Source organism: Elephantulus edwardii, unplaced genomic scaffold (assembly GCF_000299155.1).
Source record: "Elephantulus edwardii isolate Elephantulus edwardi_28Jun2011 unplaced genomic scaffold, EleEdw1.0 scaffold00045, whole genome shotgun sequence".
Classification (NCBI taxonomy): Eukaryota; Metazoa; Chordata; class Mammalia; order Macroscelidea; family Macroscelididae; genus Elephantulus; species Elephantulus edwardii.
In genome coordinates, this window is record NW_006399795.1 from 18,133,657 (window position 1) to 18,147,843 (window position 14,187).

Sequence of the window (14,187 nt, forward strand, 5' to 3'; positions counted from 1 at the left end):
CCCCAATCTACTTTGCCATGCATCTCTTATTCTGGACTGTTGTCATCCAAATAATACTTAATCATCTATTTCTTTTAGACAGTTCTTTCCTTCATCTGTTTCAAAGCAGTGTTCCTTATTTATCTCCTTTTTCTTAGTTTTCCCCCAACCCCATGTCAGTCCAGTTTTTAACAGTGCCATTATGCAGTATTTGTCCTTTTGTGCTGAGATATTTCACTTAGCATAATGTCCATGGTCACCCATTTTTTGTAATATTTTATTCCTTGTTTTTCAGTGCTGCATAGAATTAAATTGTGTGATTATGCCACAGCTTCTCTATCCATTCATTTGTTGATGGATGGGAACTTGGGTTGTTTCCAACTCTTTGCTATTGTGAACAATGCAGCTATAATCATGGGTGTGCATATATCTGCTTGGGTGGCTGTTCTGGTTTCTTTAGGGTGTATTCCCAGTAGTGCAATTGCTGGATCAAATTATAATTCTATTTCCAACATTTTGAGCAAATGCCATACTGCCTTCCATAGTGGTTGCACCATTTTGCACTCCCACCAAGAGTGATAAGGTTTCTACTTTCTCCACAGCCTCGCCAGCATTTGTTGTTTGCTGCTCTGTTGAACTTTACTATTGTTACTGGGGTGAGATGAGATCTCACAGTTGTTTTGATTTGTATCTCTCCTAGAGATAGGGATTTTGAACATTTCTTCATGTGTTTGTTTGCCATCAGAATGTCTTCTTTGGTGAAGTGTCTGTTCATATCCTGTGCCCATTTTGCAACTGGGTTGTTTGCCCTTATCTTGTTGAGGTGTCAAGTGTCATTCTTGACCTGGAGCATTGTAAACCTGGAGCATCCTAAACCTCCAATAGCCGATCTTCTTCCTCCTCCCACCCCTCCCTCCACTAAACAAGATTATCATACCACTTAACTAGTGCTGGTCTTATAGGAGCCAGTGGATGATTTAAAATAGATTTATTCTCTTGGCACCAACAGTCAGAAAATAAAAGACCGAATTGCACTGGGGAAGTCTGCTGTCAGGGACCTCTCTAGAGTGCTGAGGAGCAATGATATCAGTCTAGAGATTAAGGTGCACCTGTTCCAGGCCATGGTCTTCACAATTACATACTAGGCATTAGAGAGCTGGACTAAGGGTGATAGGAGAAGAGTTTATACCTTTGAGTTGTGGTGCTGGAGAAGAGTCTTGAAGCAATGAGTTGTGGTGCTAGAGAAGAGTCTTGAAGCAATGATATCATTCTAGAGATTAAGGTGCACCTGATCCAGGCCATGGTCTTCACAATTACATGCTACGCGTCAGAGAGCTGGACTAAGGATGACAGGGGAATTGATGCCTTTGAGTTGTGGTGCTGCAGAAGAGTCTTGAACATACCGTGGACTGCCAAGAGAACTAACAGATCTGTCTTGGAGAGGGTGATGCCAAGTTTCTCCTTGGAGGCAAGGATTTTTTTTTATTATTTTTGTGTGAGTGTACTGTCAAATCAGATCTGACTGGTACAGGAGGAGATTGTCCCTCCTTCCCCGGCAGAGCATCTGGTGGATTTGAACCGTGCACCTCTGGGATTGTAGTTGCAGCTTCTTGCCACTAGGCCACCAGAGCTCCCCATGAGGCAAGGATTTTGAAGTCCTGTCTTACATACTTTGGGCATGTGGCCAGGAGAGACTGGTCCTTTAAGAAGGACATCATGCTCAGAATGGTGGAGGAATAACACATGAGAGGAAGACTCTGGATGAGGTGAATTGACACAGTAACTGGGGTAAGGAGAGTAGGTGTGTTGGAATCAGTGAGACTGGCCCAGGATATGGCTGCCTTCAGAGCTGCAGTACATAGGGTCTCAAGCTGTGTTCATGAGTCGCAGGTGACTTGACAGCACATAACAACAATGTCATTTAGGAGCCTAGCAGCCCAGTTTCTGAGTGTTGGCTCTAGGAAGAAACATTCTCTTTCTGTTAGCACTGAGGGATGGTTCTTGCCCTTCAGTTTTTACTGCCTTCCCAAGCATCTCCTTGTATCTTGTATCCCCCGTTGTATCTCATCTCCTCCCCTGCAAGCCTGTTTAATCTCTTTTTAGATCTCAAAAGAGAATGACTCAATCTACACCTTGCACTAATCTTGTCTAACATGATGAAAACAGCCCAGTCCCGAAAGGCTTATGCCACAGCCATAGAGATTAGAGTTTACAACACATATTGACTCATGCCATTCCATCCTTTGACCCTGCAAAATCCATGTCTTTCCCTAAAGTCTTAAGTATAAAAAAAAATCTAGAATGCACGTGGCATTTCCAAAACGTAATAGTGGAATGGGCACAAAATAGACACTTGCATTACAAATAGGAGAAACTGGAGGGAAAGAAGGGGTCAAGTAGAAGCACATTCAAAACCCAACAGAATTACGTTAGCTCTCAAGGCTTGAAAATAATCCAGTTAAAATTATTTTCTTGAAAATGATGGTTCTCTGAGACCATCTGGACAGTGAGTGCTGGCCACACTCTCTAGATTCTGGGCGGGGGGGCCTCTCAGTCCTGGCCTTCAGCTCTGTCTTCCGCTGGGATGGCAGCTCTGCTTGCTCCACTGTGGACGGCCAGCCCTAAAGACTAAGGTGGCTCTGATCCAAGCCATGGATTTCAATTAGCGTATCTTCATGTGCATGTGAAAGATGGTCAGTGACTAAGGAAGACTGAAGAAGAACTGATGCCTTTGAATTGTGTTGGTAAAGAATGTTGGATGTCCTGTAGAGAGCCGGAAGCACAAGCGCGTGGATCTTGGAGGAAGTGCAACCAGGGTGCTCCGTAGAGGCGAGAACAGTGAATCCTACATCAATCATTCGGGCGTGTAGTCAGTCCTTGAACAAAGAGATCACGAGGGGAGGAGGGTCAGAGAAAGGAGACCATCGATGACATGGATTGACACGGTGACCCCAGCAATGAACTTGAGCATGGTGGAGATCATGGCAGTTGATGCAGGGCAAAAGTTCCAACTCTTTGTTCATAGGGTCACGTTATTGTTGTTAGGTATGAACAAGAGGTCTGAACCCTCTCCTGTGCCCTCCTCCTCGTCCGTGACACACTTGAGCCCATTGCTGGACTCACTGTGTCAGTCCACCTGGCTGAGGGTCTTCCTGCCTTTTGCCGACATTCCACCTTTCCAAGCATGACATCCCTCTCCAAGGAACAGCCTCTCCCAGTGGTTGCTGTGAAGCCAAATGCTGTTACCCATGGTGGACAGTGTTTGGTGAAGCTCCCCGATGAAAACAAGCTTGGAAGCAGGAGTGGCGTCCACTTCTACAATAGCTTGCCTCTGGAAACCCTATGAACCTGGAGAGAGGATGAAAGTTATATAGGAGGTGTCTAGGACTTTTCTTTATAGGGTCCTGTGAGTCGCCTGTGACTCGATGGCACTTAACACAGCAACAACAGCACTATACCCAGAGGGCGTGATCATTGGCTCCAAGGAGCGCTCTGCCTGCACTTTCTCCAACACACATATCTGTTCATTTGGGAACCCATGGGCTGTTCAGTACTATAGCTCAAAGTCATCATAGAGGCACTGTGAGTCAGAGTTACTCAAAGTCACCTAAGAACAGCAGTCTTCTTTTTTTTTTTTCTGTCAGTCTGAATGTTTACCAGACATTTCTGTCCAGTCCTTTATTTATGATAAAAATTTCTCAAGACTTAACCTGCCTTGAGTGGGCAAGGACATTTACCAATAATTGTTGTTGTTGTTATGAGAACAACAGTCTTCTAATGCACCGGAGTGTTGGCTCATCTCTTTAGCTTGTATTTCTTCCTCTTGGCCGTGGCATCTCCTCTGCTTTTGGCATTGGCCTCAACCCATTGGCACATCTTAAGGGCAGGGTTGTTTTGTTTGTTTGTTGCTTTTGTTGTTGGGACATCAATTTTTTTTTTTTATTTTACACTCAATTAGAGATTTGAGTTGTTAATTTGCAAAGGGAGAGGTGAATGGTTACTTCCTTGGTACAGTCTTGAGGAACAGGACTTATGTACAACATAAGGAGACCTTGGTAACACAGAAAGGCCTGGAATCGCAGACAAAGGAGGGAAGGTGTAGCTGCCTTGTTTTCTGGGGAGGAGGGACTCCTGGTTCCTTTAGGGCTGAGCCCACACATTTCAAGGCTGATCGAGGTCCCCCTCTTTTTCACCCTCTGAGGTCTGCAACACTAGCATGAGAAAGTTTTCTTCTCTGGCCAGTCGGACTGCACCCCATCACAGGGTCCCACACAGGTAGAAAGGAGTGCTCAGCACAGGTGATGGGACTGGCCAGCAGTGCAGTGGACGGGGCCCGGGAAATCCCTGTGTCAGCAGCTGTCCGGAGCAGACTTGAGGGGGCCTGTTTGGCCACCTCCTCCTCACCCTCCCCAGTGCTGCTGCTGCCATTTGTGTCCCATCTTGGGACTCCTATAAGGGCCCTTTTACACAATGGAACCAAGCTGGTCAAGATCTGAGCCTCTGAGATCCAGGCAAGCATGGCCCCGCCCTTTGAAACCATGATGGCCTTGCCTTTTGGGCCCTTCCCACCAGTTCTGATCTCCCTGTGGCTCCACAGATCGCCGTTTTCTGGGAGCTCCTTTGCCCTGTTTCCTGCCTATAGAATTCCAAGAGGCATGCAGCTCCCCGCCCCCGCCTTCTTTCTTCCTCTGTCCTCTTCCACCTAAGCAGATAGGTTTTGCGCTGTGATAATTGGTTATATTCATCAGTCACAGGTTTACTCTCTTTAACAAAAGATTGTATAGCCGCATCTTTGAGTTCTTGTTACATTTTGCACAGTCCGTTTTTAAGTTTTTCTTTTTCCTTTGGCATTTTGCTGTAAGTGGCAAGGAGAAACCGGATGACTTCTTTTAGATCTTGCTTAGAATATTATCAGCCAGGCATCCAAATTCATTACCTTCCCCCATTTGAACATAATTCAGAAAAGCCCTTCGCCCCTGCATCAAAAGCACCACTCTTCCTCCATTTTCCAACCACATGTTCATAACTTCCTTGTCAAATTTCTCCAGAAGCACACTTAACATCCATATTTCAAGCAGTGTTCTGTTGCTGGCACCATGTGTATCCTGTTAGATGATAGACTTTATCTATATCTAGCCTCACTTATTTGTGAGATCTCACCAGAATTGGTTTGATGCCTGAAATTCTACTAGCAACCTCTTCAAGGCAATGTTGGCTTTTACTGTTGTTGTGTATTGTTGAGTTGCCTGTGACTCATGGTGACCCTATGAACAATGGTTCCAAAACTTGCCTTGTCCTGAGCCAACCTCACCATCACAGTGCTGGGTCAAGCCATCTCATCCGGGGTCTTCCTCTCCTGCACTGACCCTCCACCCTTCCAAGCATGATGTCCTTCTCCAAGGACTGGACACCTTAAAACTCCTCTACATACAGTATTAAATTGTTGTGTTGTTGTTATGTGCCTCCAAGTCGCTTGCAACTAATAACAATCCTATGTACAACAGCTCTGAACCCTGATCTATCCTGCGCTAACCTTATCGTCTCCTACATGCCCACCTCCAAGACCCCAGTCAGTGAGTCATTCCATCTTATCAAGGGTCTTCCTCTCTTGCACTTCCTCCCTTCCCAAGCATGACATCCCTCTCCAAGAACTGGTCCCTCCATATACCATGACCAAAGTGCATCAGATGGAGCTTCAGAATCCTTGCCTTCAAGGAGCAGCCTGGCTTTACCTCCTCCAGGATGAACCTGTTTGTTCTAGCAGTCCATGGTATATTCAATACTCTTCTCCAGCACCACAGCCCAAAGGCATTAAATCTCCTTCTATCCTCCCTAGTCAGTTGTCCAGCTTTCAGATGCATAGCAAGTAATTGGGAAGACCATGGCCGGGATCTAGCACACCCTAGTTTCCAGACTAACTCCGTTGCTCTGCAGTACTCTGGAGAGGTCCCTGACAGCAGACTTTCCCAATGCAATTAGTTTTTTGATATCCTGGCTCTGGTGCCAAGAGTGTTGATTGTGGAGCCAAGCAAACTGAAGCCATTAGCAACCTCAGTCTCTTCCCCATCTATTATGATGCTGCGAGTTGGCTCAGTGGTGAGAATCTTTAAGAATATTGAAGGCTGCTGTAGTCGTTGACCTTCTGCAGCAGATGCTTCAGGTCCTCCTCAGTTTCATCTGCATAACGCTGGTTGTTGATGAGTTTTCCTCCAACCCAAAACCACTTCTGTGGGTTATGTATTTGCTTTGGCAGCACAATAGTCCTCACTCTCCAACTCTTGGTAATCGGTGGTTGTTAAGTGCTGTTGAATTGGAACCGACTGATAGCTGACCCTCCAGCGGGTTTTCAGAGGCTGTAAATCGCTTGGGAGGAGATTGCCTATCTGTCACTTGCAGAACAGCTGGTGGATTTGAACCCCATGCCTTTGGGTTGGCAGCACAACTCCTCACCGCTAGGCCACCAGTGCTCCCTTTTTAGTTATATCTAGTGTTGTTCTGATTGAAGATCATGAGGAACCTCTACCTGGAGCAGGAGGCTGTTGTGCAAACAGAGCAGAGCAGCACTGCATGGTTTGGAATTGGAAAAGGAGTCATGTATTCTGTCTCCATACCTGTTTAATCTATATGCTGAGCAAATTATCCAAGAACCTGGACTCTATGCAGAGGAGTGTGGCATCAGAATTGGAGGGAGACTCATCAATAACCTACGTTATGCAGATGACACAACCTTATTTCCTCAAAGTGAAGAGGATTTGAAGCACTTGTTGCAGAACATTAAGGAATGCAGCCTTCAGTATGGATTGTGCCTCAATATCAAGAAAACAAAGATTTTTACCACTGGACCAGTAGGCAGTGGCATGATGGATGGAGAAGAGAGTAAAACTGTCAACAGCTTCATTTTGCTTGGATCCACAATTAACACCCTTGATACAAGCAGCCAGGAAACAAGGAGACACACTGCACTGGGAAAACCTGCAGGTAGGGACCTCTCCAAATTATTGAGGAGTAGTGAGGTCAGTTTGAGGACTAAGGTGTATCTGATTTGGGCCATGGTCTTTCCGATTACTAGCTATGCATCTGAGACCTGGGCAATGAATAAAAATAACAGAAAAAGAATTGACTCCTCTGAGCTGTGGTTTTAGAGAAGAGCACTGCACATTCCACGGATGGCCAAGAGAATGAACAGATATGTCTTGGAGAGGGAGCAGCCAGAGTGCTCTTTGGAGGCAAGAATGATGAGGCTTTGCCTTGCATACTTTGGACATGTTGCTAGGAGGGGCTATTCCTTGGAGAGAGACATGATGCTGGGAAGTGTGGAGGGTCGGCGAGGGAGAGGAAGACCCTCAACCAGGTGGATTGACGAGGTGACTGTTACAATGGGCTGTTGTGTGTCAGGAAGTATGAGGATGGCGCAGGACAGGACTAGGTTCAGATCATTTGTTCACATGAGTCATATGTGACTCGATGACACCTAACAACAACAACAACAACAGTGCTGTTCTACCAGAAATACAAGTGAATGGTTGTCCTGGCTCTTTGTGACTGTACAAGTGAACAGAATACTGCCTGTCCTGTGTCACCCTCACAGTCGTTGCTTTGCTTGAGCCTACAATGTTGGACTACTGTCAATCCATCGCATTGAGGGTCTTCTTTTTTACTGGCCCTGTGTCTTGTCTTTCCAAGCATGATGCATATTCTCCAGGGGTTGGCTGGATGGGCTAAAATGTCTAAGATATGTCAAATGAAGTCCTTGCTTCCAAGGAGTATTCTGGCTGTATTTCTTCAAAGGCAGATTTGTTTGTTCTTGTAGGAGCCCCTTCAGTATTCTGTGTCAACACAATTCAAAGGCATCAATTTCTATCTGACTTTCTTCTTCATTGCCCAACTTTCACATTCATATGTTATGGTGGTTCTTAGACGCCGCTGGGTCATGTACTGTCTTGCTTTGTGCCATCCTCACAGTCTCTGACACACTCATGCCTATTGCTGCAATCAGTATCCCCCATCTGGTTGAGAGTCTTCCTCTCTTTGGCCACCCCTCCAGCTTTCCAAGGCTGATGTCCTTCTCCAAGGAATAACCTCTCCTAGCAACATGCCCAAAGTGTGTGAGATGAAGCTTCATCATCTTTGCCTCCAAGGAGCACTCACTCTGGCTGCACCTTCTCTAAGATATATCTGTGTGCTCTTTTGGCAGTCCATGGGATATTCAGCACTCTTCTCCAATATCAGAGCTCAAAGCCATTAATTCTTCTTCTGTCATACTTATTCATTGTCCAGCTCTCAGATGCATGGCAAGTGACTGAAAATACCACAGCATGAATCAGGTGCACCTTAGTCCTCAAACTGACATCATTACTCCTCAGTAATTTGGAGAGAGTTCCCTTACTGCGGACTTTACCAGTGCACTGTGTCTCCTGATCTCCTGATTCCTGGTTGTTTGTTGTTGTTGTTGTTATGTGCCATTGAGTCGTTTGCGACTCATAGCGACCCTATGTACAAGATCCCTAAACGCTGTTCTATCCTGTGCCAACCTAGCCATCTCAAATGCACTTATTCCCACCGCTCCAGTCACAGAATCGATTCATCTCATCCAAGGTCTTCCTCTCCTTCGCCGCCCCTCCACTCTGCCAAACATGATGTCCCTCTCCAAGGACCAGTCCCTCCTTGCAACATGCCCAAAGTTTGTCAGATGAAGCTTCAGAATCCTTGACTCCGAGGAGCATTCCGGCTTCACCTTCTCTAGGAAAAACCTGTTTGTTCTCCTAGCAGTCCATGGTATATTCAACACTCTTCTCCAGCACCACAGCTCAAAGGCATCAGTTCTGTTTCTGTCAACACTATTCACTGTCCAACTCTCTGATGCATAGCACGTAATTGCAAAGACTATAGCCCGGACCAGGTGCACCTTAGTCTCCAGCCTGACATCGTTACTCTTCAGTACTGTTGAGAGGTCCCTCACAGCCGACTTTCCCAATGCAATTCATCTCTTGATTTCCTGGCTGCTGTCACCAAGAGTGTTGATTGTGGAGCCAAGCAAACTAAAACTGTTAACTATCTCAGTCTCTTCACCATCCATGCCAATTGGCCCAGTGATGAGAATCTTTGTTTTCTTGATGTTGAGCTTCAATCCATATAGGAGGCTGCAGTCCTTGACACTCTGCAGCAGGCGCTTCAGGTCCTCCTCAGTTTCAGCAAGTAGGGTTGTGTCATCTGTATAACGTAGGTTGTTGATGACTCTTTCACCAATCCTGACTCCTAGTGCAAAGTGTATTGATTGTGGATCCAAGTAAGATGAAGTTGCTGACAGTGTCAATCCTTTCTCTCTCCATCATGATGTTTCCTATTGGTCCAGTGGTGAGGATTTTTATTTTCTTGATGTTGAGATGCAGTCCATGTTGAAGGTTGCAGTGTTTAATCTTCTGCAGCAAGTGTTCCTGACTTTCAGCTAGCAAGGTTGTGTCATCTGCATAACAAAGGGTATTGATGAGTCTTCCTTCATTCCTGATGTCACATTTTTCTTCAGAGTTCAATTTCTTAAGTTATTTATTCAGCAGACTGATTAAATAGGTATGGAGAAAGGATACAGCCCTGATGCTCCAAATACTGTGACTTGGTCAGGCACACCTTAGTCCTCAAAGTGACATTCTTGCCTTTTAAAAAATTATTTTAATAATTTTAATGAACATTTACAGAGATTTTGGATTTCCATTCACTCATTGCTGCACTTCTCTCCCCGCCCAGCCCTCCCCACCCCCCAGTTCGCTCCTCTCTTTGAAAAGTAAAAGAAAAACTCCTTTCCTGGTACACAGTCCCCCCGCAGGTACACAATCCCCTTGCCCCAAGTACATTCCACTATGCAACCTCAATTGGGGACTCTTGTGATAACCGTAATACCCTAGCATACATCGCTTTTAAATTATTCTCTCCCTCATCTGTTTCAGTGCAGTATACACAATTTATCCAGTTTTTCTCAGTCTTACCCCAACCCTGATATCAGTCCCATTTTACAACAGTGGGACCATGCAGTATTTGTCCTTTTGTGACTGAGATATTTCACTCAGCATAATGTCCTCTAGGGTCACCCATTTTGAATAATATTTCATGAGTTCCTTGTTTTTCAATGCAGTGTAGTATTCCATTGTGTGAATATACCACAGCTCTCTATCCATCCATTTGTTGATGGGCACTTAGGTTGTTTCCAACTTCTTGCTATTGTGAACAAAGCCGCAATAAACATGGGTGTGCATATATCTGCTTGGATGTCAGTTATGGTCTCTTTGGGGTATATTCCCAGTAGTGGAATTGCTGGGTCAAATGGTATCTCTATTTGCAACTTTTTGAGAAAGCGCCATACCGCCTTCCACAGTGGTTGCACCATTTTACATTCCCACCAACAGTGAATAAGGGTTCCAGTTTCTCCACAACCTCGCCAGCATTTGTTGCTTGCTGTTCTGTTAAATTTTGCTATTCTGCCTGGGGTGAGACGATATCTCATAGTTATACCGCTTTTTAAAAGCGGTCTTTAGCATCATATTTACCAAGTGAAATATGTCAGTTTTTCTCTGGACTTCAGTTTCCATGGCTAGTGATTGCTGATTCAAGCACAATGAAATTCTTGGCAACTTCAGTCTTTTCTCCATCAATCATGTTGTTATTTTTTGGTCCCATTGTGAGGATTCTGTTTTCTTTATGTTGGAGTAGAATTCATAGTGAAGGTTATACAGTCTTTGCACTTCATCGGTAATTGCCTCAAGTCTTCATTTTCAGTGAGCAACGTTGTGTTGTTTCCATATCCCAGGCTGTTAACAAGGTTTTTTTTCTCCAATCTAATATTGAGTTCACTCTATAGTTCGGATACACAAAGTATACACCACTCTACAAACGGAATAAGTATAGTGAGAACGGGTAACCCTGATACATGATAGAACCCTGGTGCACACTTTCCCTCTTTCAAAGCAAGTGGCACCTATCTGTCTGTTGTAAGTTCAAAGACACGTTCTGCATGAGTACATTTTCATGTTCTGGAATTTTAATGCTTGGAAATCTTCTCCATAATGTGTTATGATCTCCCATTTGAATGTCTTTCCATAGCCAGTAAAACACAGGTAAACATCTTCTTGCTATTCCTTGCTTATGGTCAGGATCCCTCTGATGGCAGCATTGATGTCCCTCGTTCCGTGTCTTCCTCAGAATCCAGTCTTAATTTCTGGATGTTCCCTGTAGATGTACTGTTCTAATCATTTCTGCATTATCTTCAGCAGGATTTTGCTTGCCTATGAGAGTAACATTAGATCATGTCCACTTACTGTTGAGTAGTCTTTCTTTAGAACAGGCCCATGTGTGGATGGATCACTTTCTTGGCACAGCTGAGGGAGTGCCCTATCACAGCACCAGTCTGCTGAGGCATTCCTGTTGGTATTCCATCAATTCCTGGAGGCTTGTCTTTCTCCAGTGCCTTCAGGACAGCTTGCATGTCTTCCTTTAATCCCATAGGTTCTTGATCATATGCGACCCCCAGAAGTAGTTAAACCAGTTCTTTTTACTACAGGGACTATTTAATCTTTCTTTAAAAAATTTTTTTTAATTTTTTTATTACTTTTTCTGTGTGTACCATTAAATCAGATCTGACTAGTACAGGAGGAGATTGCCCCTCCTTTTTCAGCAGAGCATCTGGTAGATTTGAACCTCATATCTCTGGGATTGCAGTGCAGTTTCTTTCCACTAGGCCACCAGGGCTCCCTTTAATCTTTCTATCTTTTAAACAAACAAAACAAAACAAATGTAAATGTCTGGCCATAAGCCTCAGCTTGTCCTTGGCCCTAGGCTTCAATTTTCCTACCAGTGCTTTCCATCTTCTGTTTCAAATCAGTCTATGAACATTTGTGTTTTTTTTTCTTCAATGCAACACATTAATTTTTAGGGAAGTTTAGGTTTGCAGGAAGTACGTGTTCCCATATGCTGCTCCTCCACTATTGCTCCTGTGGTTAACATCTGCCATTCCTGTGGCCCATTTGTTACAAGGAGATGACACGTCAGGGTTGGCTACTAGCGCCCCCATGTGTGGCTGAGGGGAACTGTGCTGAAGGGTTTTCCGATGGCTGTGACTTTTTGCAAGTCTGTCACCTCGGACATTCTCCAGGGACACCTTAGGTGAACAGGAACCTCCACCATTCCAGTTAGCAGCCAAGCGTGTTCACCATCCGCACCGCCTGGGAACACACGGGGTCACCAGAGCTGGAATCCAGAGCGGTTGGACAGGTTTTATTATTAACTGCAGTCCCAAGTTTATATTCACATCGTACCTTCTTTTTAAGTACAACGTCTAAAAATTGGACCAGATTACAAGGGAGAGCCTAATTGTTCAGAAGCAGGGTAACCCAGACCATGTGGACCGGCGTTCAGTTGTTGTTAGGTATCATCCTAGTCCAGTACGGCGCATAGTGACCCTACAGACAACAGATCACTGGGTTTGTAAACAATGACTCAGGATCACTTTCAGATGAGCCAAGAGCCGAGAAGCAAATCATGAAGGTCGTTAATGGGCAGCTGCCGCCCTCACCCCACCTCCTGCATCCTCCCTGCCCACTTCAAGGCCTCCTCCCTGGCTTTCATCTGTGGCCCCCTGTTCTCCTCCCCCACCCCCTCCTCTAAATCCCTGGAGATTAGAGATCAGGGAGATTGATGCCCTTAGTCCCCAGGGGGCTATACTCACATCCTCAGCACAACCTGGTACCTCTGTCCATTTGGGTCATCTCACCGCACTCTGTCCCAGTGACACCCTGACACTTTGCAATCCGTTTCTGGGCCTTTGACAGTGCTGGAGAACTGTGGCCCCCAGAGCAGCCCTAGTAGTACCGTGGCCAGAGCCCTCAACGCTCTACTGCTCCTTAGCTGCTCGCAGTGCCCCCGTCTTCCTCTGTGTCTCTGGGAGGACAGTTTGAAGTCAGTGCCTGCCAGCTGCTCTCCCCGGACAGGGGTCCCACCCCCTCACATCTTGGAGGTTCCATTCCCCCCGCACACCATGGCTGTATTAGAAATGATTGTGTTAGGACACGCCCTGCGTGGACAGGGAGCTGAGAGACCACCCAGTAGGCCGCGCCCAAGGCTTCCTTGTTACCAGGTAGTCCTGTGGTCCCCTCGTTCCTCCTCCTCTGCCCAGTTCCTCTTCCCCCAACCCCCAGTACCCCTTTCCTCTCAGTCCACATTTCGTCCATGCTGGCTCTCCAGAACCCCTTCTCTCCCAGCTCACACTGCTTCCCTGGACCCCCTCCCCCAGTTGTATGGATTGTCCAGGGCCCCACGAAAACATGTTGGAATTCTAACCCCCTCTCGTGAGCATTCTGATGGCTTAGTGGTAAGGAGTTGTGCTGCCAACCCAAAGGTACACGGTTCAAATCCACCAGCTGCCCCTCAGGAGAATTATGAGCAGTCTCCCCTAACACCTAGAATTTACCGCCTCTGAAAATCCACTGGAGGGTCAAGGTATGAGCGGGTCGCATACCCAGTGGCATGACAACTACCTCTGGGTGCGATCTCCCAAGAACAGGAGCATTTCTGTTGTTAAGGTGGACGTTTCAGTGCAGTAGCCAGGGAGTCGGAGGCGGCTCAGCTGCGCCCCCTTTGGGTTCCGTGGGAGGAGAGCACCCACTTCCATCGTGAGGAACCGCAGCCTAGTTCCGGTGGATTAGAAGCGAGCTAGGCCAGCAGTGTGGCCTTGGGGCTGGCAGTGCGACTGTGTCCCCAGAGCTCCCGGTCCGTGCAGGGTGCATCCTAAGCACGATCATTTCTGAGACCGAGAAAGCGTGTTAGACACAGAAAGCAGGGCCAAACAAGAAGACTGATGCCACGTGAACACCAAAGAACAGAGCCGAAAAGCGCCAAGGACCCTTTCCCCCAGACTCTCACAGCCTTCCCCAGAGCCACACCCTGGACTTCTGGCCTCTGGAATTGTGAGAAAAGAAATTCCCCTTTCTCAAAGCTACACATATGTGGTGTTTTTCTTCAGCAGCTTTAAGGAAACCACCAGCCATCTGTGGGATGCTTCAAATAGCTTCTAAAAGATTCAAATTCAACACCCATCCCCACCCAGCTGCCTCACCTGAGCATTTGTTCTTTGAGGTCAAGGGCAACTCAAGGCACAAGGCCTGGAAAATCCCCTTTAATCACAGAAACACTCGGAACCCGCCTGCATGGCTGTGACTCTGGCAG